At 34.2% G+C, this 20,304-nt stretch overlaps 2 long non-coding RNA genes across 2 annotated transcripts in view; both read right to left on the reverse strand.

Moving 5' to 3' along the window:
- The window catches only part of LOC136824902 (uncharacterized), a 366,918-nt gene that overhangs the window by 241,706 nt on the left and 104,908 nt on the right, over positions 1 to 20,304 (reverse strand). The gene's annotated exons all lie outside the window — the stretch shown is intronic.
- On the reverse strand, positions 9,002 to 10,361 carry LOC136824889 (uncharacterized). The gene is made up of 3 exons (XR_010849186.1): positions 10,018 to 10,361; positions 9,530 to 9,658; positions 9,002 to 9,299 (listed from the first exon to the last, which is right to left on the reverse strand). It is a non-coding gene; the product is annotated as an uncharacterized lncRNA (long non-coding RNA).

The raw sequence follows: 20,304 nt of genomic DNA on the forward strand, positions 1-20,304 counted from the left end.
AAAGAACGGGGGTCTCTCCTTTTTTTCGAGACTTAAAGTCAAAATGACTTAAAGTCAAAATGAAACAAATGAAACAAATAACACGGGTTTGGGGTTTGTCCACTGGGGTATAGGGACCCTTTATGCCCTATGACCCCCGGCCTTATTGAGCCAAAATGACAAAAAGAATAAAAAGAACGGGGGTCTCTCCTTTTTTTCGAGACTTAAAGTCAAAATGACTTAAAGTCAAAATGACTTAAAGTCAAAATGAAACAAATGAAACAAATGACACGGGTTTGGGGTATGTCCACGGGGGTATAGGGACCCCATGTCCTATGTCGTTATTATCTCCCTTATATTAAATCATTTGATATATAGATACGTAGGCTATATGTGCGCAAGGATAGTATGTTTCATTTAGGGGTTCTATATGATGTCAATTTGACATTTTCCTTCTAGCTGGACATACGTCGGATTTTCTCCTGGAGCACTGCTAAGAACATTTTGGAGGCTTCAAGAGTATAGAAATAAGAATATTTTGTTTGTTTTTTATCAAGTACACCATGTTTCAGGAAAAAGTAAAGCGGTTGTTAAGGAAGCTGACTTATTAGTCACAGAAATCACGTTTAGAGCCAATTTAGTCCTATGTGAGCAAAATTTTGAGACTTGAATTAAAAGAATAATAAACCAGCTGCGCTGGAAGCTCCGGCTTAAGTGATTAAAAGATACAAAGGATGAGTTTCTTGAGATAAAATGCGTAGATACTAAAAACTAGATACTAAGAATGGTACAGTGTGCTGCAGTGTGAGCTGTCAGATCGAATCTGATGTGTGGCTGGACGTTATAGTTAGATAGTTTGTAAAGTAGTTAAATAGCTGCGATGGAAGAAAGGATTATTAGCACAAAGATTTGAACGAAGACAAAGGTTGAAAAGTAAAAACGTGTGCGAATTTTACGTTATAAGAGATTGGATTAAATAGATCTAAAATACAGAATAAAATAAAGAAGGTAGGAATCAATTTTGGCGAGAATTTAACTTGGCTTGGTGGATGAGCGAAAAATACAGAATTTAATTTGGTGAATGGTTGAGAAACTTAATTTGGCGGACAAGCGAAAAAATAAATTTTCAGACAATTCCGCCAAATAATCCTCTTTTTAATGCATTTGAAATCATAAACTATGATGTCATTTTTTAAGAAATTTTTAGGTTTGGGACATGATCAAGACAACAGTTTGTTTATGTGCTAAAAAAATCGTTGGTTTGCATGTTATGTAAGGTTTTACACTTTTTTTCAGGAGCACGTCGTTGCCGGCAACAGTATTTCACTCAGACGATTATTCGATTCGATGACAAAGAAACGACAAACACAAACCTCCGCAATATCACATTGATTTGAACGCAACGATGAGAAAAATAAACGACTACCAAGATTATTACCTGTGTCGATCGATTTCTTTTAAATTTTACGAACACAAAGAAATATTTCAGCGGATTATGTAGAATTTTCTTTTCAAGCTGTAATATAAAATCTTTTTCGCAAGCATAAACTTTTTACGAATTGTTAAATAAAAAGGACGATGCCTTTTAAAATGCAAATTATTCTTTTAATACGATTTTTGACTTTAAAAAGGCACTAAAGGATTAGACGATCCTATCATCTACACAGACGATCCTATCGTCTACACAAAGATCACTAAAAGAAAGTAGTTTAGGAGGCGGGAAAAACTTGTGACCGGGTGGTTAGCTCGAGGCGGAGGTGTTTACAACGTTTTGTTCCAAAATTCGACCGCCACTTTTTTCCCGTAAACCGCCCTGACTATTTTCTCGCGTTAACTGAATTCTTAAACGGACGATAGCATCGTCTTCTATAGCCTGTTAGACGAAAACCGCTTTTTTATCGTGATTTAACGTCTGTTACACATTTTATCATACTGTAGTTTTGTTGAAAATTTCCACAAACTTAGAACTTTGTTAGATTTTTAAATAATGATGTAGCAAAAATATTTTTCCATTATTTTATTTCTAAATCTCAAATTTCACGAGATTATTGATGTAGAAAAATCAGTCAATTTTCATATTATATAATTCACACAAAAAATTTATTCAGGTTATTTTCATTTCATTAAATTTATCATATTTGTTCAATGCAGGTCATTTTGTCAATGTTTACATTTTATACTCAATGTAGGTCATTTTTGTCAATGTTTACATTTTATACTCAATGTAGGTCATTTGGTAATGTTTATTTTCAATGTAGGTCTGTATTTTAGACATTGTTTACATTTCTACCATTTTGATGAGTCATCACTTTTTGGTGTCCAGTCAACATGAGGCTAGACTAGGGCTTGCATGCTTCTTCATGTCATTCACAATCAAGCTCACAAGGAGTAAGGAGCTCAAATTAAAACTCTAATTTTTTCAATATGGTCAACATTCAATACTTTCAATAGTCAAGTTCAGACTTTGAAAATCAGACAAAAATTCACAATGCTTTCATGCTGGCAGGCTGGTAGGTTTTGCTTTCTTGTTTTGCTTTTCTTTCTGCCTTTTGCTTTTTGCCTGTCAGTTGTGGCCATTTGTTTTCATAGCATGCTTTGGCGGCCATCTTGGATTTTCAGCATGCTTAGGTTAGGTCATCTGGACTTAGATTTTCTCAAACATTTTCAATATTTATTTTTCTAATCAATTCAATTTCAAGACTTAACTTTGTCAATCAAATTTATTTCATTTAAATCAATCAATCAAATACTTATTAGTTTATCATATTTCATTTTCAGTTTGAACATACGTCAACAACGTTACAAATACCTGTCGTCTGAATCATTGACCCCCTCAACCGCCCTTGGGTAGTCTCAGTCATCATTTCGACCCTCATATAACAACAATTGATTAATATATTCTTGGAATCATTTTATTATACATCCCTGTTTGCAAGACTGGCTTGAAACTTAGCTTTCTTTGATTTTGGCTGCAAGAAGAAAACCTTTTGAAGAAAGGGGATTACCTTTCTAAACTAAAAGATGGTTGATACTACCGTTAATTAGAGATTCTTGAGAATTGAGGTATTTTAGAAGCTTTTTTGCTTTTGTTTAGGGTTCTAGGGGTTTATCAAAATAATTTCAATTTGAACAATTTTAGTTCACTAACACTTCATCTCGATCCCGAGCCGAGAATTCTTGTTTTGATTTTATGCACGGACGACGCAAATTTTCGAGTTCCGTGTATCCCCGCGTTTATGCACTCCACACGGACCCAACCAATGAAATACAAACCCGAAGGGCTAGAATTGAATCTCCTTGGTGGGATTTGAAGTCCCCATCCCACCAAAGTTGAGCGGCAATGAGCGACCCGCCTGTTTTTACTACAAATGGCAGATAGAAACTAAAATTTTCCTCAAAAAATATACCGTTAAAAAACAAAATCACTAAATCCTATTCGCTTTGTCAAAATTATAAGGCTTCAATTTTTCTTCCCTGAGAAAGGTTAAAGATTCAATTGGAACCAACGTCACTCTCCACCGTAGTGCAATAACTTTTGAAAAACGCTTCAAAGTGGAACTGACCATATAATAAACTAGGTCACAGTGTGGATCTAAACCACACTGAAACGACCGCCTTCCATCACGCTCGTAAAAGAGTGCGCGCACATTATTAACGCCTACATGTCATCTCCAGTACATTTTAGATTATTCATTGAAAACAGATTACAATATAGTCATTTTTCATGTCTCGATTATTCAATTCCGAATTAAAGACATTTAGCGGAAAAAAAGAGAAACACCTGGGTAATCTAGTTAAAAAAACCGAAAGTAAATGGCAGACAAAGTAATGAGCCAAGGCAAAACGAGATTAGCGTACCACTATGAAAGAAACCGCCTCCGGCGGTCGATTAAAAATTTGGGCTTTACAGATCTGTGAGTTGAGTGAACATCTTAATTTAGGGAAGTTTGTCAAGAGTAATTTGTAATTTTGGGGTGAAGAAGGATTTTTGCATGCTTATATTTGGAAAATTTGCTTTTTATAAACTGCCTCCTTATTTTCTAAGCAAGGTGCGAAACAGATAAGAGTAAATACTAACATCTCTTTAATATTTACATTCAAAATTTAACAAAATTTACAAATGTTACTAAGCTATCCAGTAGTTTAGTAAAAAAAAACAAAAAACAATAGGAAATATCAAGAGTTTACAAATGACAGTTAAAACTTTATTAACTTAACTACACTCAACCAGTTTTCCCATTTTTATTTAAAACTAAGTCTTGGCACACCAGGCACATTAAATCTTTAGGAATGAGTTTCAAATGTAGCGATGAAAAGAAGGGTGATGGGATACTAATAAACTCTAAAGTGTCTGTGCCTTTTGGCAGAAACCTTATATTAGAATAGAGGAAGTTACAAGAAAGTAATCAGGAGTTGACTCCGACTGTCACCAAATATATATAACTGCAAAACTAATAAAAAGCACATCAAGAACTATGTCTGGGTGACTCCCAAAATCATCTCGATTCCAATGTTCTTTTAAAATTTTCAGGTCTGTAAAACCGTTCATTTCCAAATGTAAAAGGTCATCATCTGGGAATTTGTTGCCATTTTGTTGTGGAGAATTTTTGATGATTTTGGGATAGATAAACATCAAATGGTTTAGTAAAAAATATACATCAGTTTAAAAAATATGAAAGCTATAAAATACCAATGACAAATAACAAATAACCAGTAGTTTCAAAATGTTTTCAAAAAATCTTACTAAATGATTTAACACCCTGCAATTAATCGCAACTGGTCAAATGGTCAAATCACGACCATCAAAAGATTTAAAGATAAAAAATATGCCATAAATCAGAATCCTTAACAGTTCAGCTAAATGAAAATTCACAAGAAGTTCTTTTTTAAATAAGGTAACAAAACATTAAAGTACTAGATTTACATAGAGTAAATAGTTTTGTCTCAATATAAAACTGAGTCTCAATCAGTTTCATTTTCGCTGTTTTCAACCTTTTCGATTGCAATAACTTCACTTGAACCAAGTTTAATCTTCAAGGTGACTTTCATATTTAGGATTTCACACAAGGAAATTTCAATTTCGTCCAGGGATACAGTGCACAAGTCCTCCAGTAATGAACGTTGGCAATACAATGATACTCGATTTGTGGATGATTCTTTAAATGTGAATTTCACAGTAGATATTGTTAAAATATCACTTGGTGAAATAGCTTCATCACATGTGTTACACATTGCAATTGATCTTGTGAATGTTATTTCTGTTTTACATTGTGGACAAACAGATATTCCTTTGAGGGATGACATGCTAATGCTCGAGATATGTCCAGTTCTTGATACAGTAGGTACCGGAGGCAACACGATTGAATCATCAGGCAATTGAACAAATGTCGAACGATCAGATGCTTTCAAGATCCTCTTACCACCAAACTTCCCTATAGTCACATGGGTGAGCTCATAACATTTATCAATATTCAGTTTCCCAACAAGGTCACCAAATACAGTCAAAACTTTCGCATCTGTCACACTGTTGTCTGTGACGAGCAATTGCTGGAATTGAAGCATATCTTTGCTGGTACCAGCTACATCTGTTTTAGTAATCAAAAATCTGATGTTGACTCGGCTGTAGATAGCACAGTCCATGGCATCTCTAATACTGATGAAGTTGATTGGAATAGAAGGACGTTCGAATGTTGGTGACATTCCAATGACTTTGGAGGAAGTCGTGAACATTAAATCTTTTGTAGAGCTATTATTGGACGATTTAGCCAAATGCGTGACTGTTACACCTTTGTTAAGAAACTGTGTGAGGGTATTATGGCATGCTTCATCATATACTACAATTTTTTCTTCTTCTGCTTTATTGTTTGAGATGAAAACCTCGAAATACGTTTGCTTGATTGGACTCACATATTCTATATAGCCAGTGATGTCAATGAGATCTGTCAATAAAGCAAACAATTAATTAAATTAAATGTTTCTAAAGAGCAGGACATGAAAAGCATGAGGGGTAAATCTCTTGAAAAAATCTGGTAAACTTACAGTATCCAAAAATTCCAAAAATCTCAAAAGTCTTTCCATTTCGTACACTTTTTCGGAAGTGATTTACCCCACGGACAATCATATAACAGAGTTTAGGTTGCACCATTTGTATTAGGTTGCACCATTTGTTTTAGGTTGCACCATTTGTAATTAGGCTTCTAATTTATTCTAATAAACTTGGTGTCCCTTCCTTCGGGTAAATATATGTTTTGAATTGAATTGAAGTTCTGATATCTTACACATTTTTTATGAGCTGAAATTTGCTCGTCTTTTGTCGATATTTTAATAAAAGCTTTTTAGCTAAAAGCTTTGACCTTTTTCAGGGCTGGTCAAAGAAATTTTTGAGAAAATGACCTAGAATGTAAAGCAACCCCAGTCGTGACTCGAAAGTTGGAGTTGCTTATAAAAAAATCCCCAAAATATGTATTGTACTATAAATTTGCTAACAGATTAGTTGAAATCATCAAGCATGAAGTTTTGTCGAGAACAATAAGAGACAATATAGTCGTTAGGGCTTACCTCGTTTCGTTTGTTGTTGATACTTTGATTTTTTTCGTGGAGTGTAAAAACTAGCCATCGTTTGTTGCCTTTATAATATATTAGGTGTGTCAGTGGGAGAGAGGTTTTTGAAAAGAGCGATTAGTGAGAAGAACCTGAAGTTATTGATGGTGTCTGAATTCACGGTCACACTGTTCTTAAAAAAGTATATTTGAGAGCGACAAATTTTATTTTTTGGTGATGTGACCAGTGTTCTTGTAAGGAGAATTTAAATTTTGATCAAACGGAATTTTCGGGTGTGACTTGTGTTACTGTAAGGAGAATTCAAATTTTGATCAAATTGCTACATAGCAAAATATCTCTAAATAGATACGATTTTCTCATTACTGACAATTGACATTTATATTACCGATTTCTGAATCGGGATCGTTCCCGGTATATCATCATCAACCGATTTGACAGCACTTTATTTCTACCCAGCACCTAGCCCGGGGTCCATTTAGAGCTTTTTTATGGACTTTTTGGCGCTGATAAGTGGCCCGGTAGTATATGGTAATATTTTAGATGTTTTTGGAAGGTAAAAACAGCATGAAGCAATATTTTTATTTGAGAATAAGGGATTACATCAAAAAGCAAAGTTCAGCCAGAAGTAGACTCTAGTCTACCCAGCACCCAGGGAGCGAGACTGGAAGATAATTTTTTTTATTAAAAATACCCTAAGGTTATTTTCTAAGGCAAGGAAACTGTTACTTAAGAATTTAGAGACAAAATTAATTACGTCTCCCTAAAATAAAATCCCGGGGGGGGGGCACTCAAGGTAAATGACCTACCAGACGTTCGGCCCTTAAGGGTAGGTTTTTCATAGTTCAGCTAGTGCACTGTAAGGGTAGGAAATTACAAAACTGCACTGAACTGCACTGACATGTAAGGGTAGGAAATTGTGATAAAAGGCCAATTTTTTGGTAAAATTGGCACAAAATTGGTCAATTTTGGAGGAAAAATTCCACATTTTCTTGGAAAATTGCAAAAATTTTCGCCCTTGCGGGCGAGAAATTTTGAAAAAGTGCACTGTAAGGGTATGATTTTCCATGGAAATTCACTGCACTGTAAGGGTCCGATTTTAGAAGCCAAATTTTGGGCCGAACGTATGGTCGTTTTCAGATCGAGTGCCCCCCCCCCCCGGGAATAAAATAACTGCCTTTTAATATATGTTACCGAAGCGGGACGAAGATTTTCCTGAACATCGTGTGAAGGTGAAGTTCTGTTTACTTTTGGCTTGACTAGTAAATTTTCTGCTTACTTTAAAAACATGTGGTCGGACGAAGGCTCGACTTCCGAAACGTGGACAAGAATCTTAGTGCGGGAAGGGGAAACTTTATTTCTTCTGACCTATTCAGTGTTTGTTGAGCGGCGGGTAGCTGTAGATACATGTAAGAATTCCAAAAATGTACGAGATATAGCACCGCTCGAGAGTTATATTAAAATGCAAAATAGAAAAGATTTGTGGGAAACCAACTTGGAAGAGCCCTCTCCCAGCAGTTGGCGTGCGTGTGGGTGTGATTGGGGGTATTTTTTGGCGTGATCGCGTGATTCGGCATTTTTTTTGGCATGATGCGTGATAGGGAACAAATTTGAGGCGTGATGCGTGATTTTGCCTATTTTTTCTCGAATTTTACGTGATCAAAAAATTTCGGTTATTTTCGTAATCGTGATAAAAAAAATTTTGCGTGATGGCGTGGCGTGATGAGGGTGGTGGAAAAATTTGGCCATTTTCACGAAAATTTAATTTTAATTTTAGATTATATTTTGATTAGGAAAATTAAATAATTAAAAAAAGCCGAAAACGGGGCAGAATCACGAAAATGAATATTTTTGTTTCGAAATAAATTAAATAGAACATAAACACGCCTTTTTCAAATCCCCCAAATAAGTTCCCAAATTTAATTTTTTCTAGCATCCACTAAATTAAATTCCCACTATAATTAAGTTTTTTAAATCTTCATCTGAATCTTGAAAGGAGCCATCCATATAGTAAGTACGCAGTGAAGGGGGGAGAGGGGACTAGGCTGCACGCATCCCCTCTGATATGATTTGATATATAACAAAATAAATTCTGGGGATGCGTGCAGCCTAAGAGGGGACTAGCAAAAAAGCGTACGCCTATTGTTTAAATGACGTGTTTTCTTTTGTTCTCTGCGTACAAGGGGGGTATCAAATATTAGGAAAGTTGTTGCGTACGTACTATATGGACGACAATTTTTTTGAAACAAGTAAAATATTAAATATAACAATGGAGAATTTTAAAAACATTTTTTAACTCTTTAAAAATATAGATTTATTTACATGAAAAGTTACAGTTCAATTATTTTGTCTATATAAAAAGGGTTCGTTTAATCGTTCAGCTGGTAACAAATTAAAGTCTTTTTAATCGTACAAGTCCATCCAAGCAATGATTTTCAACAACGAATACAAACCACACCAAACCAAACCAAACCAAACCAAGGGATTTATTTAAGTTGATTTACATTGGTAGAGAAAAAAACACATGATTTTCCAATAAGCTAAGGGCAAACCAATCCAGACAACAGACAAGCTAATTTAACGATGTAGTATTTTTTGATCACTTTAAATCAAGTAGAATTTTCTTGAAAACGTTAACATCAGCAACCTTTCCAATAATCAAATTTTCAATGAAATCTTTAAATGTGAGCAAACTGACGGTAATGTTTTATCCACAGTAAAAGCAACAGTATAACGGTGAACTACCATCTGTGATTCGAGATCTAATGCATAATAGAAATAATAATAGAATTCATTATGGATAATAATAGAATTCATTATGGAGCTAGAAGCACACTATAAACGGTTGGCAATGATTTCAAATGCCAATACAGATCAATTTCAAAACAAATCAAAGTTCACGGTATACAGTAGAGCTCTATAAAAGTATATTTATAATATCTATCAAATGAACTGGGCAAATAAGCTTGAAAATAACTGAAAATTAAAGTACCTGATTTTCAATTGAAGAACATCAATGTTGTTTGTTGTAGGGGAGAGCTGCTATAATCATTTTGCAATTAGTGAATATATACATACATTCATGACTTGGTACTGATCGAGGAGAAATTTGGTCGTAATCCTGTAAAAGGAAAATTATTTTATGCAATTACATAGACAGGCTAGCTTACACGTTTTTTATTAGAACATACCCTTAAGTGTTCTGGAAAGAAATTAAGAACAAGCTTAAGAACATTTTTTAGGCTGGAAATTTGCAAGAAAATAAGTCCATCTAGCCGAAATATTTGGTGTTCTAATAAAAAAATATGTACTCATCTTTATTTGTGCTAAACTAGTTATAACAGGTTATAACACCTGAATAGCTCTGTAAAAGAGACTCATCAATATTGAAAAAAAATCAACATGAAGCCTGATACGATTGAGCGAGGAAAGAATACAATATATTGTTGTTGCTGTTCAAAAAACTTGCGATGCACTAACCTGTTTTTGTGTGTTTTTTCTCTGTATATACTTTGATTTAGTATTTTTGGACCAATTCAACGTATGCATGATACCAATGATGATTCAAATTAACTGGCTGTTTCTTTAGATGGTTAGCAATGGATCCACATTAACAATCATTTCACGAACATAAATCCCATCACAATGACACCAATAACAATACTTAACCACAAATAATTAACGATTTTGACAAAGACAAATTCCATTACAATACTTATAAATCAATCCAATACAAGTCCAGCATTTTAATATTTTTGTTCATGTTATTTTAAATGTTTTGTATCTTAAAATAGTTGTTAAATGAATTGATTTTGTAAATTTAATAAACAGAAAAATAACAGAAGTATAAAATTTACAAAAATAAATACAATTTTAAATCTTATCTACAAATGCTATTAAAAAATTTGTAAAAATAAATAAATGCTTAAAATTACATAAAAATTTCAAATCCAAAAATATAAAAAATGCTTATTTTAAATCTTATCTACAAAATGCTATAAAAAAATCAAAATAATAAATGGCATAAAATTATATAAAAATTTCAAATCCAAAAATAAAAAAAGAAGCTATTTATTATATAAATATCATAAAAAGTGACTTTAAAAGAGAAAAATACTGAGGAGTTAATTTTTTCCTATTGCTTCGAAATATTCAAAATAATCTTTGATGCAAAAAACTCTTTGTTTCTTCCAAATTGCCTTTGTATGTAAATTTTCAGTGTTAAAAATATATTTTGAAGTTCATGAAAACCTAGTTTTTAATTGTTTGCTACAAATCAACCTGCCCTTGTTGTATATTTTAATCAACTAAAAATTTACATACACAGACAAGGTGAGAGAGGTATAAAAAGAAGATGCAAAATGTAATAGAAAAAAAGAGCTGCAATGCCTAATCGAGTCAAAAAGAATATTGCATCCCCCTCACACCCCAATTGCCTATCCCATTGAATTTAAGCCGACGGCTAGAAGTGAATCTTTAATCTTGTATGAAAAGCATGCGGGCCGCATAACTTTGGTACGATTGAACTTGCTTCAATTCCTACCACACAGATTCACTTCTAGCCTTTGGCTTAAACTCATTGGCCTACCCCCATCCCCTCCCTCCCCAGATAAGCAGGCTAAGTAAGCTATATGGTTATGCATGTTTGAATATTTAGGAATTGTTCAATAGAGTGAAGCAAGCTCCATCATGGTCTGAAAAATATATATCTTTAACAAAGCATTGTACTTCTTTTTTATCTAAGTAAGTCTTTTTCAAATACACATGATCAAGAAGACCACCTGCCAAATGAGTAGGTTCATTCACTATCAGTTTGTATGACGAGAGCACATCAGCAAGGTCTTCATTTGCAGCATCCAAAGCATCAATATTGAAATCTCCAAGGATAATCTGTACTTCATCATATAAAAGTGTTCTCAGTTCTTCAAGAAAAGTATTTCTTGAAAAGTTAGGTGGCTTGTACAAGAGTAGAAGTGTAATAGGTTGCTCACTAAATGTCTCTTTTTTAAACATTATCTGTGTATAACCAGCTGCTTTTTGGCATTCTAAAATTTCTATTGAAGAATTTGCACAACATGCAGTGTTTTGAAATCTATTGACTGAATTATTATTGTAATCAATTTTGAAATTTTGCAACGATTCATCAATGTCATTTGTTTCACTTGAAGGTGACAGTTGAGTTTCAGTAAGGCATATCAAGTCACTGCTGATCAAAGTATCTGAATGAACCATGTCAATGACATGTTTTTTGAAAGATCTGACATTTAAAAGTGAAATGTGCAAATGTTTACTGGAAGTCAAAGCAGGTGAAAAAGTTTCAACTTTTTGCAAAGAACTTTCTCTCCTTAATCGTTCATATTCAATGCCTGCTTCATTGTTAACACGGATATGCTTTCTATTGTATTCACCAATCAGAAATAACCCATTTATATTTGTCACTCTGGATAAATTTACATACATTTGGCCTTCATTGAAAGCTTTTTGAGCAAATAATTCAAAGCTTACTACTGCAGATTGTAGTGTTAATCCTTGGACTTTATGACTTGTACAGGCATAAGACAAGACTAGAGGAAATTGTGTTCTTCTGACCATTAAAGGTTTTTCTTTACTTCTTTTATTCTTATTTTTCCTTGTGTTGAAGGTACATTCTGCTCTTTCAATCAAAGTCCAACTGTTTTCTCTACATACTTGATCTAAATTTGATCCTTTTTTACCTGCTTTTGTATCATCAAGTTTAACATAGATACCTGATATCTTATTAACTGAATTAAATTTAAAACCCATAACTGTTCCAACTTGACCATTAACCAGTCTATCTGTTATGTCAATATTTTTGGAAATTAAAATGCGTGCACCAACTTTCAATTCAAGCACACGCGCTAGACCACCTGTTTCTCTTGCTTTAGCACTTTCGATAAACTTCATATCTGAACTTGTCAAATGTTTTGGCACCTCATCTTGTGCGGTAATCAAATGCATTTCAGTTGATAGTTCATTAAGTTTCTTCAAATTGTAAGCATCAACCGGTTTGTTTTCTGCAAAGATATGAGTCACGTCTGCTGGGTAATTTGGGCTGTCCTTAGAAATGAATCTTGATTTCAAAAGCTCTTCTTTTTCATCATCTAGTTCACCTACACGAATTTGATTCAAAAGGTCAACAAAATGTATATCATCTCTTTGCCTCATAACTTCAGTTAATTCAGCCATTTGGAAACTTCTCCACAGTTCAAACCCGTATAATTCATCCATAAGAGAAGGTCTATCATGGGATTCACGTTTCTTATTTTCATTGCCATTATTGGGATCTTTTTTAAGAATAGGAACTTTGTAAATGGGATCCTTAAAAATAGGTGGAAGTTGATATAAATCGCCACATAATAAAACTGACTTTCCAGCAAATGGCTTTTTCACATTAAATACATCCCGCAACCTTTGATCAATTTTTCTGAACAAACGATTAGGCACCATAGAAATTTCATCAATCATAATTACTTCAACACATGCAAGCTTTATTTGCAAATTTGCTTTAGATGAACCACTCAATGAAAAGAACTCTGTTGTAGGAATGATCAATCCTGTATGAATAGTAGTTCCATTCACATTAATTGCTGCTACACCAGTTGGAGCAAGCACTAGAATCCTTTCTTTAGTTGGTTCTCCTCCTCTGTACATTAGAAGTTTAGACAAAGAATGATAAATGGTTGTGAGCAAATGGCTTTTTCCTACACCTCCACCGCCGGTTAAGAAAATACGAAATGGCTCAATATTTCTTGGTACTTTCGAAGAAAGGTTCTTTACAAAATCTCTTCCCCATTTGTGAACAATGTCAAATACTTCTCTTTGTTGATGATTTAAAGATCTTATGCGCACATTGATTTCGTTGTCTGGGAGCAAAATTGATTCCATTGGAATAGCCGCTCTAAGGCCAGAAGTGTCATTGTTACTTTCATCCTCTGACTCATCTTCATTGTTTTGATTTCTACTTTGAAGCTCTGCATTTGTATCGTCATTTTCCTGTTGCTCATAATCATTCATATTGAGTATCAAGTCAGTTCTGTATCGTTCTAAGGCATCATCTACCAAACCGGCATATGGTTGGATCAAAGCTCTATTCCTCTCGATAGTTTCAATAATACCAGGTTCTAGCAGCTTTGCAGTGTAAGTCTTTTCTACTTCTGACAACAATTCATTTTCATCGTGGAATGGCAAATATAACATCAGGAGATGGTGTGCATAATCTTCTGGGTTCTTGTTTCTATTAGGTTCATAAAGGCGAAGGACTAGTGGAACTTTGCGACATTTAAGTTTACCTTTCATTGATCTTAATTTAATATTCTTCGGATAATTATTTGACGGATGATTAGATTCTACCAAATTATCTTCAAGCTGATTAGGTTGACAATCATTTTCACTGCATTCCTCATAGACAACAGTATAAAACCTTAAAAACTCTGCATAGCACATTTCAGCAACGGGTTTGTAAATTCCACTTGTATCTTTTGGTCTATCACAATATCTATCCAGCATATTCTTTTTGAAGATTGAAGTGCTATCTTCGGGTAATTGGCTGATTTCATCTTCACTGAGACACATTCTGAACCTTTTTTCTGGGACATTGGTATTTGCAAAGGTTACACCAGGGTAAAGTTTTCGAAGCCATAATTCTGGCATAGTAAGATAGACAGCTTCTTGCACAGATACTTCTCGCTTTGAAACATATGCGTGCGCAACAGATTTCATTTGCTCATACTTATCACCACCGTTTTCAAAGGCGTCTTGAACAGCTTGAGTCATGGCATGTGACACTTCATCTTCACTTTTAGAAAGATATGCACACATATAAGTTGCAGCTTTGTAATAATTAAACACTGGCTGAATATCTAGATTTGCCTGCCATGCTTTGAGTCCTTCAGTAAAGTAGTTGTTTACAAAACATGCATTTGTATCGCGCTTTAAGTAAATGTGAAAGTCTTCATCTTCAGACACTGAGAGAGCATATTCATAATCACTTTTTGGAATATCTAATTGAGCAAGTACTTCATCTATGCTAGGAACTGGATTGTAATTTTCTTCATCCGGGTTGAAAAAGTTTCTTTTGTCTGGATTAAGGTTGTTGTTAATATAATCTCTTACTTTAGATAAGACTTCTTTACGCAATGCAAGTATGGTTTCCTTTTCCTCGTGTGGCAATTCTAGTGGCAACGGCTCAGATACTATTGTTTTCTCAGAAAAGAATTTACCAAAATAAAATCTGCAAGGAGTATTTTTATATTTGCGACATGTTTTTGAATGGCGATGTAATTGATAAGTTTTTACAAGGTTAAATAAATCAGGATCTTCTTCTTGAGATGGTAAGTCAACTTTGATTATCTTATCAAGAAACTCTATGTATTCTACCTTTGTTTCTTTAGTTAGTACTGGTGCATTTAAGATCCAAAGAAATGAATGAATGTGAGGACTACCACGAACTTGGAATTCGACACGGATAGCGTAAAAAGTGGTTTTACCAAGAGGGCCATCTAATATGATTGTTTTAAAAAATACTTCAACTCTGTATTGAAAATGTCTAGCCACAAGTACAGGATTGCTATTTAACAATTCACATCTTTCATGATAGGAAAGATTGTCTATGAATTCATCAGTAACATTTTGACCCTTAAGTTTGTAAATAATAGAGATCAGCTCGTTCCATCTAAGATCAGCGCAACTCAGGGTATTAAAGAAAGTTGGTGGACCTAGTTGTTTAACCATGGCTAAAACTTCTTGTTGAAATTTTTTCCAATAAGCTGGTGTTCCTTTGATAGTACTCATGAAAGCAAAAGCCTTATCATTTGCAATAAATTGCTTCACTGTTTCTTTGAAATTTTGACTAAACATGCCCGCACTTAAATTAGAAGCAGAAACCTTTTTCATTGCTATATTAATTTGATTTGATAGTCTAAGTTGCTGAAGGACAGAACAGGCATAAAAAATGTAGTCTGGGTCAGATGCAAAGTTTTGCTTTTCATTCAAAAGCCTTTGATTAAAATACTTGGACGGACTAAGTTTAACATCACGCTCAACTTTGTAACCAAATTTGCCTTTCGGAAATAAATGAGGATGAGCAAGCATCTCACAATTTTCATCGTACAGAATTGAAATAGGTGTTTCGCCTTCACCAGGTGCCAATGTTAAAATCTCATTATCAACTTCTGCATCGGTTGGAGTGTCGGGCATAAGAGTTGTTTCATTTGCGCTTGAACGGTGAGCATCAAGTGGGTTGATAGCAGTTTCAAGATCATCCAAGGCTATATCATCAGTTTGTTCTCCAACAGGCTCATCGGCATCTTCACCAGAGACACTTTTATCAGATTCCTCATCTACATCAAAATTTGTTTCCTCCATAACATTTGTAGCATTTTCTACCATTGACTCGTCATTAATGTTATTAATATCAATTCGTATATCCCAATAGAGAGGATTGTTTTCTTTCAAATAACTGAGTATACGTTGAATGAAATCAGGCCTGATTGGTTCAAAAACGACATGTCCTCTATATTCTAATTTTCTTTTCAGTTTGACAATGAGCAAACCGTTATCACTTGTACTTCTCGGTAACGTATTAGCAACATTTTCAACATCGATTGGCACATTACAAATAGACCCTTTAAGTTTTGGGAACTGGCCTTTAGGCATTATTGCAATCTTTTTGAATAAAATTCTGCGCGAAATGAGAATCTTTTCAAGTCTACGAAGAGTATGAAATTCTTCCGGTAATTCATCAAGTGAAAGCTTGTTTTTGACAGATTGGCAAGGCAAGTCTCCTTTCTTAAGCTTGTTATGGCATGTTTTGCAAATATACAACTGACCATCAAAAGAAACAACTTCAGAATAATAATTTTCTTCTGGCATGTCATATTTATCAGCAGAATATTTGATAACAGTTTGTCGATAGAGACATCTATTGCAACAAACACATATGTAAAATGGACCTTCATTAACAAGTTTTAAAAATTTTGACACTAAATTGTCTTTGTGTACTTTCTTGGTTTTTTTATAATAAAGTCTATCTTGTTTATTAACTTTTTCTTTGTTTCGGGAACGATAACTTTTGTCTCTTTCATGAATTTTTTCTTTGTTTTGGGAACGATAATTTTTGTTGTTTTCGTTAATTTTTTCTTTGTTTTGGGAACGATAATTTTTGTCTCTTTCGTGAATTTTTTCCTTGTTGTGGGAAAGATAATCTTTGTCTCTTTTATGAATTTTTTCTTTGTTTTGGGAATGATAATTTTTTTTGTTTTCGTTAATTTTTTCTTTGTTTTGGGAATGATAATTTTTGTTGTTTTCGTGAACTTTTTCTTTGTTTTTAGAACGATAGATCTTTTTATTTTCAATAAGGACTTCTTGGTTTTTCTGATAATATGTTTTATTTGTTTCTTTACGTGTTTTTTGACATTTAGTAGAATGATTTTCATCACCAAAATTGTTTTTCCTTTTGCGGGTACAATTTCTCAAAAATGCCGAAAAGTCTTGTTGCAGTATATTTTTCAGCTCTTCGCTCAAACTACAAATTTGAACAAATTGGATTTCAAAGTGAGCACTCTCATTTTCCATTTCTACTAAATAAAAACATTGGATATATTTTTCAAGTTCAAAAATATTATCAAATTTTAATAGACATGACTTTCCATTTAATGGTTCAAGCAGGCCGCGTTCGTTTCGACTGTGAGAGTCAAAGATAAAATAGCCTCGAGTTCGACTCATAATTGCTATAGTGAAATTCTTAATAATCATTAATGCATTGAAATCTAGATTTTCAGAGGAACTAAAAGGGGTACGAAGCAGTGGATAACCATCGATAAGTTTAGCTTCACCATTCGTAAAATTCAAAAAATTGATGTCAGTTACAATGCCGTTTGTTTCAATGAATTGCGGCATTTCATCAACAGAAAGATAACAATTAGTGTTTAATTGTTTGTACAACTTATCTCCTTCAATTAAGATTTTGTCAAGGTCTGTTGTCTTCCAATTAGAAACATTTCGAAAATTTGACCAAAAAAGAGCATACAGACAATTTACGCCGCATTGTGTCCCAGCTGTATTACCAAACAAGTCCTCGTTTGCTTGGTTAAATGAACCTAAAACAGCCTTTGAAACTTGATATGTTGGCATACTTGAAATATTGTGGATCTTTTCAAGAGTTTGAAGCTTTAAGAATGGTAGATTGTCTTTTTGAACAAAGTTGAATAGGTTTAATAAGTTTAATAGGTTTAAATTTATTAGCAAGAGGATGCAAGGAGCTCGCATGCAACCTCCCAGGGTGTAGCTGCTTGTCTGATATATAACACAGACAAGCTTATGCTATCTTTTATTGATAACCAACAAGTGAGGTTAATTAACCAGTGTACACTTGCTGCTATCGTTTCGTTTTTGGAATGAATAATATTCAAGGAACTAAACAAATTTAGGAGGCTCTTTACTGTCTTACCCAATAGTTTGGAAGAAAGTACAAGCGAACTGCAACCAGCAAGCCAACAGCCAAGATGTCAACACGAAACACTATGCAGTACTGGCCAACTATTAGGCAGCTAATTCAAACTCAATGCTTTTCCACTCAGTTTTTCGGTAAAAGTGGCGTGTTATTAGGGAGATAAAATATGGCTGATGCAATATTTTAGCGAAACGCGTGCAGCGAACACAATCCCGATACCGCGAGCAAAAAAGATCGGGAAAATCGGAAAATCGGAATTTGTAAACAAAAATAAATGTCTTGACCTTGAACGTCGTTGTTGTCGGAAGAGAGAATTAAAGGCTCCTAGGCCGGAGCAATTAAGAACATTTTAAGGCTTGAAACCAAAAAAGTTAAGAACATAGAAGGCTTCTTCGAATTTGAATGTTCTGATAAAAAAACGTGTATTATAGTCATCCTTCAAGCAAATCTTTGGGAAATATTTTGTCACATTTTTGCGAATCTTGTTATAAAATATTAATCCCCTTTTTATATTTCAGCTTTATTTTACTTAGTATTTTCAACACTTCCTCTCCTTGAGGTCAGATCTCTGATCTTCACCATATATATTTTTTCTTCTATTTTATTTACTTTTGACTTGTCGATTTTTATTTTTGTTTACCTTATTTTATGTTCGTGAAGAAAATTGCTGCTGATGACCACTTTGGTGTACCTGTGTCGCAGTTGACCCTGTTTTCTTCTTGGTACATAAGTCAGTCCAGCAACAAGGGTCGAAACTGAGCTACTTATGTACCCTTACAATATTGGCACCGGATTTGTCATTTTATTGGATTTGTCTTTTCATGTGTATGTCGGATGGAAATGGTTATTTAGGTGTGTGGCATTGGGTCGATGGATGTGTACTAAGTGGCAGTTTTTACACTAGGCTTGGATAGTGGTAGTATTCGAGCATTTGTTTTGAACTATTTCCATCAGTGATCTTTACTATTGATTTTGTTGTATATATTTTTTCTTTGGATTGATTTGCTAGTTTTGGGTTCAGTTGTTAAACTTTTTCATTTGGAAAGGTAGTTTTTGGCCTTCATTAACAGCTCTGTATTGCTTTCTTCAGGTTTAGTATGGACACACGAGAAATGTGCGAATAAAAGCTGGACAGATGTACGCAAAGCCTCCTAGCTTTGTCAGCAACATGCTGGTACTCATTAAGACTAGCTTCTATGATACTTCGGAAGATATTTTATGAGACGTCCTCATTCTTGTTTGTGATGGTTAAAATAATAAGATATCTTTTTATAAGCATCAGCTTTTTTGAGCCTGTTTGAGCTGAGCTTAACTTATTCGACTTGATTTGTTTTATATTTTGAATTTCAATTTTCAGCTTCAATTAGACCGGAAACCCTTCCTGAAATTTCCATGCCATTCACTAAGTTCATTTTATGGAAAAGGGCGGGTAGTTTTGAAAAAGACAATTCTTGCTCGCAATAGCCGCTGATTTACTCGCCTAGATTAGGATCATCGGAGATACGGTTTTGTGTGACCTTGGATGAAAATAATTATTTTAAAAATATGCGCGTTTTCAACAACAACATTCACAAACAAAATGGCCGCTGCTGCAGTTGACTTACGAAAGCAAAAGAAGAGACAAAATCAAGCCTAGAAAATCTTGCAAATAACATTATTCGTCGAGTAAACACAACATACAGTGTAAAAGCCAAAACAGTTTATATGCATCAAGAATACTACAAATGGAAAAGACACACTAGCAATTCTCAAAACTAGCTATGGAAAGAGTATAGTTTTCCAAATGTTGCCTCCTCTTTTCAAAGAGATGAAAAGCTTTACTAACCCAATCGTCACTGTTGTCTCCCCCTTAAAATCGTTGATACGGAATCAAATCGATGAAACGAAAGAGCTGGAAAGTTACTTCCAACTTTTCACTTCCTCAAAAATGGGTGCTGGGTATGTGCATTGCATTGCATAAATCACTATAAAATTGAAAATAGTCTCACCAAAAGAAGGGTCCGCCATACCAAGGCCATCCCGACCTCTTATTTTTATTTTTCAATTTTCAGGGGTGTTGCTGACCCATCAACAGAAGAAACCTTCAGGGAAGCCTTTTGAAGCATTGGCGAAATAAGATCTTTTTCAGCTGAAAAAGTTCCACTGTTGGCACTCAGTGCAACCATGAATAATGATTATTCGGTCATCCTCAAAACCTGTTGCGCACTATCGAAAAACGTCAAGCTTATCAATAATTGTGGTGATCGTCAAAATATCCGGTTATCCCTTGTATCCCTTAAATCAAAATCAGTGTCTTG

The sequence above is a fragment of the Clytia hemisphaerica genome, unplaced genomic scaffold (genome assembly GCF_902728285.1).
Source record: "Clytia hemisphaerica strain Z4C2 unplaced genomic scaffold, Clytia hemisphaerica genome assembly, whole genome shotgun sequence".
NCBI lineage: Eukaryota > Metazoa > Cnidaria > Hydrozoa > Leptothecata > Clytiidae > Clytia > Clytia hemisphaerica.